Source organism: Apaloderma vittatum, unplaced genomic scaffold (genome assembly GCF_000703405.1).
Source record: "Apaloderma vittatum isolate BGI_N311 unplaced genomic scaffold, ASM70340v1 scaffold13091, whole genome shotgun sequence".
Taxonomy (NCBI): Eukaryota; Metazoa; Chordata; class Aves; order Trogoniformes; family Trogonidae; genus Apaloderma; species Apaloderma vittatum.
The window spans coordinates 44,322-52,582 of record NW_009699721.1 but is presented as its reverse complement, the minus strand read 5'-3'; the positions used below and the strand labels follow the sequence as shown (position 1 = coordinate 52,582).

The window sequence follows — 8,261 nt, the reverse complement described above, 5'->3', positions numbered from 1 at the left end:
TAGGGAAAAAAATACCAGTCAGAGATTCCTTCTGAACCTACTTAGAAAAAAAGTGATTGAAATTAACTTATATTTCATGAGAGAATACAGGCCCCTGCAGCATTCTTCATTGCTAAGCAAATTTTTTTCCTACTTTTTTTTTCTCAAGAAATGTGATCACTCCAGTGTAATTAAGATGTAGGAATCTAATATATAGACACCATGATTATGACTTTGTCTCTTAATTTTGTGTTTGAACTTGTACGCATGATGAAAATAAAGTCGGAAGAATGTTCTTGTACCTGGTAGTACTTAAAGGGCTATAGTACATCACTTCATGTGATATATTTTATTGTATGTACCCAAACTGTATTCAGGAGGATCTCCTGTGGAGAAAAGTTTTACTCTATAATTAGAAGCTGCAATTCCATAAGAACCACCTCTGTCAATGGAAATCAAATTGCATTTGTGTTTCTCAGGGGGAGAACAGGTATCACTTTTCAAATAACAATATTAGCAAATATTTTTTTAGTGTAACGTTCTTAACTATTTTTCTAGTATGAAAATTAATACAACTAGAAATCACAATAGTCAGATTACTTTTATGAAGTGATAACTTCATAACTGTAGATTTTTCAAAACTAAACAGCCTCCATGGTGGGAGGATGTTCAAGAGACTGAAGTCTGAAGCTTTGTTTTCCCATCTATCTGATACTGAGAATGAAGAATTTACAAACACGCAGGATGATGAAGGGGCTTTCTCAGAGTTGTGTATATTCATCTCCAAGATGCCAAGACAGTTCTCTGTAGTTTTGCATCTGTGACTGTGGGTTTTGGGATTTCAAAATGTGTGCTAGAAGAGGTGAAATGATGCTTGACTGACAGCCTGAAGCTTGATTCTTAAAGGGAAAAAAAGCCAAGTCTTTATTAAAAATGCAAGATATTGCTGCTAATGTGAACACTAATGTTCCCAATAGACTAAAGGAGAGCTTGTAGCTACAGACTTAAAAATACTCATAAGCTTTAAGGGTTCCTCTTAGGAGGTGTGTACTAATGCTTTTACAGACATACATGTGCCCTTAGTCACTCGTCAACATTTTGTGTACTTAATTCCCTGGGAAAAGCACTGAAATCTTGTTTCTGGAAAGCATTCCTGTTCAGTAGAACAGCAATTATGTAAGACACCCTGGTTCAATGCACCTAGGACAAGCAGCTGGGAAGGTTAATGTTCAGTGTTTGCTCTAGTAAGCAAAAAGTACTATCAACGAATTAGCAAGAGAAACCTGGGTAGTTCATACAGGTGTCATACATGTCACATGAGCTGCTAACAGCAAGTGCTTTCTGAGATTGCAATTAGGTGAGAATTCCAATACTAAGAAACAAGTTTTAAGGGTCTATTTATTGCAGGAGGAGCCTTTATTGTACCCAGATCTGGTCACTGGGAGTTTGTTTTACAAAAACTACAAGCTTCCATCTTATGAATACCAAATATACTAACCTTGGATTTTCTCTAAGACAGCAGAATATTCAGCACTTATATCTGTTAGATTTTAGCACTGCAAACCAGAAGTATCTTGCTGGTTAAGTACTGACTGATGTACTTCCTGTTTTATTAAAAAGCCTTTATCATTGCACATTAAGAGGTCACAGCTTCCTTTTCCTCTCCTTGTTTTATGTTAAATCTATGTTACATGGTTTCTCCTGTGCTAAAAGCTGAGCACAGTGTTTAAGGCATCTCTTTGCTAATTAGTTTTTATTTTTCTTAGCGCTATGATGTTTGATGAAACATTTCTAGATGGAAAGGTCCAGGATAAAATATCTAATTTCTATGTATGTGAGAGAGGGAGGAAGCTCTGCCTGGCTAAAGCACTCTGGTAAAGTAAGATTTGGTGACTAAGGCAGTGACTTAAACATTTGTCCTGCATCCTATTTTTTTTAACTCTCTCTAAAGACTGTTCCTTTCTGCAGAAGTGCATATGTGTTGGATTTTAGATAGAAATTAGATAGAAATTTGCCTTAACTTAGTAGTTTGGAAGTAAAGATCTAGAATCAAGCCTAGTTTTAGTTCTGAACTAAGGCTTGAACTGAATCTCTCATGCTGTCAGTGAGTGCCATAGAGCTTCAGTCTCTTGGTTATATACCTTCTCTTGTTGGGGTCATTTCTGGAAGAATTTCTTTTAGCTTTGAGGAAAAAAAACAAAAAACAAACTTCAAAACCTTCCATATTTGAGTGAAATATATCTTCCATTGGTTTTGAATCCATGCCAGAAACTGATGACTGTAGTTGCTGAAATCATTCGGCATAGAGTTAAAACTGGGTGATCTGAATCAAAGTTAAAAACAGAGTAATGATGGACTATAACCCTGAGAGAAAAAAACCCCACTATTCTCTGTTTTGACTTCCTTTTTAGTGTTTGCAAGGATCCACGATATTACACCAAAGTCAACATTCATAATAGAAACCTGTCATCTCTTTAAAGTAAGTAGACCAGAAAAGTTGGATACACCATGCAGAGAAGCATTATTTATCTCCTGTGTGACTGAATGTGAACTGACACTGTGGCTCTTGCCCTGTTTAGACTCAGATTTGTAGAGCTACAATAAGAGGATACTACATGGTCTTTTAGTGAGAATATCCTCTTTTTTTGAAACCCAGAGGTCTCACAGACCTCTGAACTGAGATATGAAGAAAAATGCATTCAGGATGAAAGTAAAAGCTAAAAAAATGTATTATAAAGCAGCTAACGCTTTGGACCAAGCTGTGTAGGATGCCCTTAGGACTTTGCTCAAAGGTACTGATTATAGTGCTAACATTAAAAAATTTTATAATGAGGGAGGTGAATATTCTTGGAGGGCTATAAAAGAAAGTAATTAATGCAATGACCATGTGCTGTATTTCTGAACATTTTATGGAATCCTATTTGTTTAATATATTGAAATGCTGTGTTTTTATGTGAGATTTGATTGCAATATTATTGTAATGCAAAAAAATAATTTTTGAAATATCAGAGAAGCATAATGAACTGAAGAACTGTTAACTTGTGCTATGGGTTTATTTCAGTCTGGACTCTAAACACTCCTAGACACGCTCAGGTGGAAGAAGAGTAAAAATCCTGAAAATGTATTAAAAAAAAAAAAGGGCTGTGGAGGTGGGGTGAGGGAAGAGAGAGAAAACACAACCCCAAATAAATCAAAGATGACAAACCCCATACGCTTATCTGGGAGATCAAGAAAAGTATTATTTAAGTTTATAGATGCTCTCACACCCATACCAACACCCACCTTATGATAATTAAGAGGACTGATTCAGTGCTGCGTTGGGTTTGGGAAAAATTCTCCTACCTATGTAATGGGGATTGCATCTAGACTTTATCTCTTTTGTACCCATACTTGCATATAGATATAGATTTTATGGTTTATTTTTTTTTTCAGAGGATATTGTGAGTGCATGCTGGATTTTGTTGAAAGGAAACTCTTAAAAGATGCAACCTATATAGTTCAAAGAAACCAAAGTCCTTTTGACTTCATGCAGTTGAAAAGTTAGGATCTTTCTGGTGTGTTTAAATCTTTAGAAACTTCTAAATCAATGACATCTTAATGACATTAGATTACAGTTTATATTTGTATGGAAAGAGTCTAGCAGCTATACAAGCAGTTACGAGAAACTTTTGATGGTGCTGCTGTGTTTTGTAGAGAAATGGAAGTAGAACATAATTACTAAATCATTCTTTTGGATCTTTATCCTCTCTCTTTGAATAGTACTCAGTATTTGAGAGGGGAAAATATGTAGTATGGAAGTGTGAATGAAAGGAAGAACCTTAGAAGCACAACTACTTAATTGAAGGTTTCTCTGCCAAACTGGTAGGTGAATTAAGAAATTCTATGGAGTACACCTGATTGCTGCAGACAGCCAGCTGATCTGCTGTGATTGGCACCACTGCCATCCCAGAAGAAAAATAAACACCTTAAAAATGCAAAGCAGATAGGAGGATGCCACCCTGGAGAATACTGGACTGAGAGGAAAAGGCAGTCTAGCAGGTCCTCACATGTTTTGAGGTGAGTCAAATGCTTTTGCAGCTCTGAACTCCATCCTGCCTTCATATATCACATTACAAACCATTGAATAGACTTTAGTTAACATGATGTTATTTGTGCATTTGTAAATATGTTGTTTAGCAACTAATTCCATCAAGACTGAGTGCTATTAGCTGAAAGTTAAATGAGAAAATGGGACTCCTAATTCTTCATTCAGCTCAAGGACATGCTCATTTGGCTCACTGTAACTTCTAACATGTAGAGAGGGTGAATAGGACAGATAATGCAAATGGTATTTTTTGTCTGTAACCAGAGCATTCAGCTATTGGTCTGCAAGGTGGTTCAGGCCACTCACTATTCTCTGTTTTGTTGTTGATACAAAGAATGGAACTCTCCCTTTTAACAAAAAATGCTCAAATCCAAACTGATTAGTAGACATACACTACCTCTATTCAACACCCGAGGAAAGAATGTTTCAAAACAGAGGTCCCATTTAGGAGGGTGATGGAAAGGCCCATGCCACTACTGTAAATGATCTGCCTTACAATTGCAGTTGTCCTCTCAGCAGAGAGAAACAAAGACTGGTCTAAGGGTATTCAAAAAGTCTTTAAAGTGATTCAGATTTTTTTCACTGAACATAAAACCCATGCAGAACAATCATCAGACTGGACAGAAACAGTCTGAATCAAGTGAAATTTAATAATCAGGTGTCCAGAAGAAAGATTTCTACTGAGGTTCTCGATAATATATCTTACTGCTGCTGCATGACATGTGCCTACATGATCAGTCTAGTAATCTTTGATCTACAGGGCAGGTCAAAGGCATGACTTCACATATATCTAGTCAAGCAAGCTTTTGTTAGCTGGGGTTATATCTATGGCACAACAAAAGTGCTGTACAAGTACTGTGTATATTTTGTGCTTTTAGTGGACTTTGTTCGCACTGAACTGTATTACTAGGTTTCTGTATTGCTGCTGGATAGTTTGAGGTTGGGCTGTATGTCTAAAAAAAAATGTAATGATACCTGGAAGGCAGCATGGTGTTTTTCTAAAGGCCTTTGCTAGACTGCGATTGAAGAGTGGTAGGAAGCTTAATTTATAGCAAAAGGTGCTTGGTGTGAATAAACCTGTTTAAATTCCTAGTTCAGAGAGAAGTTGCTGCATGACCCCAGATATGTTGTTGTGACTCAGTTCTCCATCTGTAAAATCAGATGTCCTTGTCTGAGTCCTCTGTGTATCACAAAGACAAAAGCTGCCAAAGACTCTGAGGTGTGTATATTGTTTGGTTATGATTGATTAATAAGAGTAGTAAGTACCTCAGTTGCGAAAATATTTCTTTTGATATCAAGGCCCTACAAATCTCTAAACTGTCTTTCGAACTTCAGCAACAGTGAATTCAGTTCTCTTAATTCAGGGTGGCTCAGAAAGCAGTTAGGAGCATTTCTGCACTGACTTCCATTTCTAGGATATGTTATGCCTGTGAAGTTGTTAATTATAAGTATTTCAGACGTACATCAAGTATTTCAGATGTACATCAAGAACTAGGAATCATTTTAAGGAGGAAGTAATTTGGTGGAGCTTCCAAGGAGAAAGGTCTCAGGCAGAAAAGTTGTCAGCACTGTTATTAGCAACAAATGCCTGTGGAAATACTTAGATTGCTGTGAAAAAATATCAGATACCATAAAAATAAAAGAAGAATCATTCACAGGTTTTGTTAGGTAAGTGTAGTAAAAAAATAGTGTATTGGGTCAGGCTGAGGTGGAGTCAATCTTCCCATAGCAGCTCTCTCAGTGCTGGTTGTCTTTGTTTTTCTCCTTGGAGTGGTAGCTAGAAGGGTGTTGATAGCACCCCAGTGTTTTGGCTACTGCTGAGCAGTGCTCACACAGCACTAAGGCTGTGGTTTTGGTTGTTTTTTTTTTTTTTTTTTTTTTTCCCGGTTTTCCCCCAACGGAGACTGGGGGGGGGGAACATTTTTGGGGGGGGAACCGGCGGGGGTGGGTAACATCTTGGGAGGGGATACAGCCGGGCCAGCTGACCCAAACAGACCAAAGGGGTATTCCATACCATATGACGTCAGCTCAGATATAAAACGGAGAAGGAAGAGGGAAGTGGGGGGGGCATTCGCTGTTTGTGCTTGTCCTCCCGAGCAACCACTACGCGTACTGGAGCCCTGCTTCCTACAAAAGCGGCCGGACATCGCCTGCTGATGGGAAGTAGAGAATAATCTTTGTTTTGCTTTGCTTCCGCGCGCGGTATTTGCTCTTGCTTTATTAAACTGCTTTTTTATCTTAACCCACGGGCCTCTTTTTTTTTACATCTTTCCTCTCCCCTGTCCATCTAAAAGGGGAGTGATAGAGCGGCTTTGGTGAGTGCCTGGCCTCTGGCCAGGGCCAAACCACCACAAATAGTTTTACGTTATTAGAAAAAGAATAATATTTTCAGTAAGAAGAGAAAGACTAGCAACTACCATAAAAATTTATTGCATTTTTTTTTCCACTGCAGTGCTTACAGTTGCAAGTAAACATTTAATTTTCATCAGTGTTTTAATTGCTGGTTTATGATCAGAATATCACTCATCTAGATATACAGACATTACTGGTGCTTGTAATTAACTGAATCTGGAACTATGTAGGAAAAGAATTCATGCCTAATACATTTCTCTTAACTGCACGAGTATAAACAGAAACTTTAAAAACCAAAACAAAAACCCAACAAAATCCCAGGCCAAAACCAAAAACAACACAACAAAACAAACCTGTCATGCCTGCATCTCACCTATGTGAGAAAGGAATTCTAAATTGCATTTTCGTGTACAAGTTGAATGTTGACCAAGTCTCTGGCAAAATTCCAGTGAGAAGGCAATAGGCACATTTCTACAGTTAGGTTGTTATAGACTCAGGCATACATCACGTGTGTAAGCTGAGGATCCTCTGCTTTATTTGGTTTAATGTGTGTGCTCTTATTCATGTGATACAGTAGGAAGTGTGCAGCCTTCCCATTCACAGTGTGTCTGCATCCAGTGTGCCTGTCCTTGAAATCAGCAAAAAATGGAGACGGGCTGAGATGTTTCTCCAGGATCCATGTTGTGACTGAAGAAAGCAATCGGGGACGAATGACAGGTTTTGCAATTTCATTTTTCGTTCCTTAAAGCACAAAAGCACTTAGAAATCTTCCTTTAAATGATGGGAATATTTTGAAAGAGCAGGAAGCTTCTAATTCAGATAAACTTGAAAGTTTATAACTCCTTGTCAACTTCTGGATCGAATTTAGAATTAAAGCAGAGAAAATATTCCTTTGTGATGCTAACTTATCTACATGAATTAAAGGAGTTTTTAAGGTTTGAAGCTCCAGATGGATTAGTGTTTTACTATTTTTAATAATAATAAATTCTAGTCATGCTAAGAAAGAAAAGTGTATATGGCTATATTCGAGGAGTAAAGCTCAGAGTGTTCAGTTTTGGTCTCTGAGGAAATAAAAATTAAGGCCACGAAGTTGAAGACAAATTCTGGACAAAAAGAAGTACCAAAAAATTCTACAACTGTCATTACAAATCCAGGATTCTGCAAGACATGGAGATGACATTATGTAGGTGAATAACCAACTCTATTTGATGAAATCTCTGAACTAGCATTGTAGGAAGGTTTTTAAGTCCTGATCCTGCATTCCAAGCCTTCCAAAGGATAGGGCAAGAGGGAGCCACTGCCAGCATTGCTGCGAGATACCTCAACTGAAATGGTTCAGGTGCAGAGAGACCTAAAGGTATGGTATGGGGTGGCAGGCTAGGTTTAGATAATGGAGAGACGGTACACTTCCTGCTAGGATATTTTGCTATTTTTAAGGCTGTCAGTATGTCAGGAATTCAGTAGCTTTCCTTTTTGGTGGCACAGATTTCCACTATAACAGCCTTGCTTGTTCTTTACTTTGGTGTCATCAGACAAATTTGCAACTGCGTACATGTAGGTTATGTCAGTAGAAAAGCATCCTTCGCCCAACATAGCCACACACAAAAAGTTTTTGACTGGGTTCTGAGACTGTTTTTAAAAAAAAGAAAAAAGAAAAAAAAATCTCTTTGGGCATAAAGGGTATTTCGGCTAAACTTCAGGCTCCTGCTTAAAGTCAACAGATCTTTGAAATCTAGTCTGTCCTCCCAGTGCTTGGAGAAGGGCTGAACTTCCAGTGGGCTGGTGGGGAGCTACTTGCTTAGTGCAACTTCCCTGTTGCTCCTGAACCAGTCCTTCCTCACACGGC

General features: G+C 38.0%; 1 protein-coding gene across 1 annotated transcript in view; it reads right to left on the bottom strand.

Annotated features, from left to right (window-relative positions):
* PALMD (palmdelphin) overlaps positions 1-8,261 on the bottom strand; it is a 27,931-nt gene that overhangs the window by 7,512 nt on the left and 12,158 nt on the right. The window lies entirely within an intron of this gene.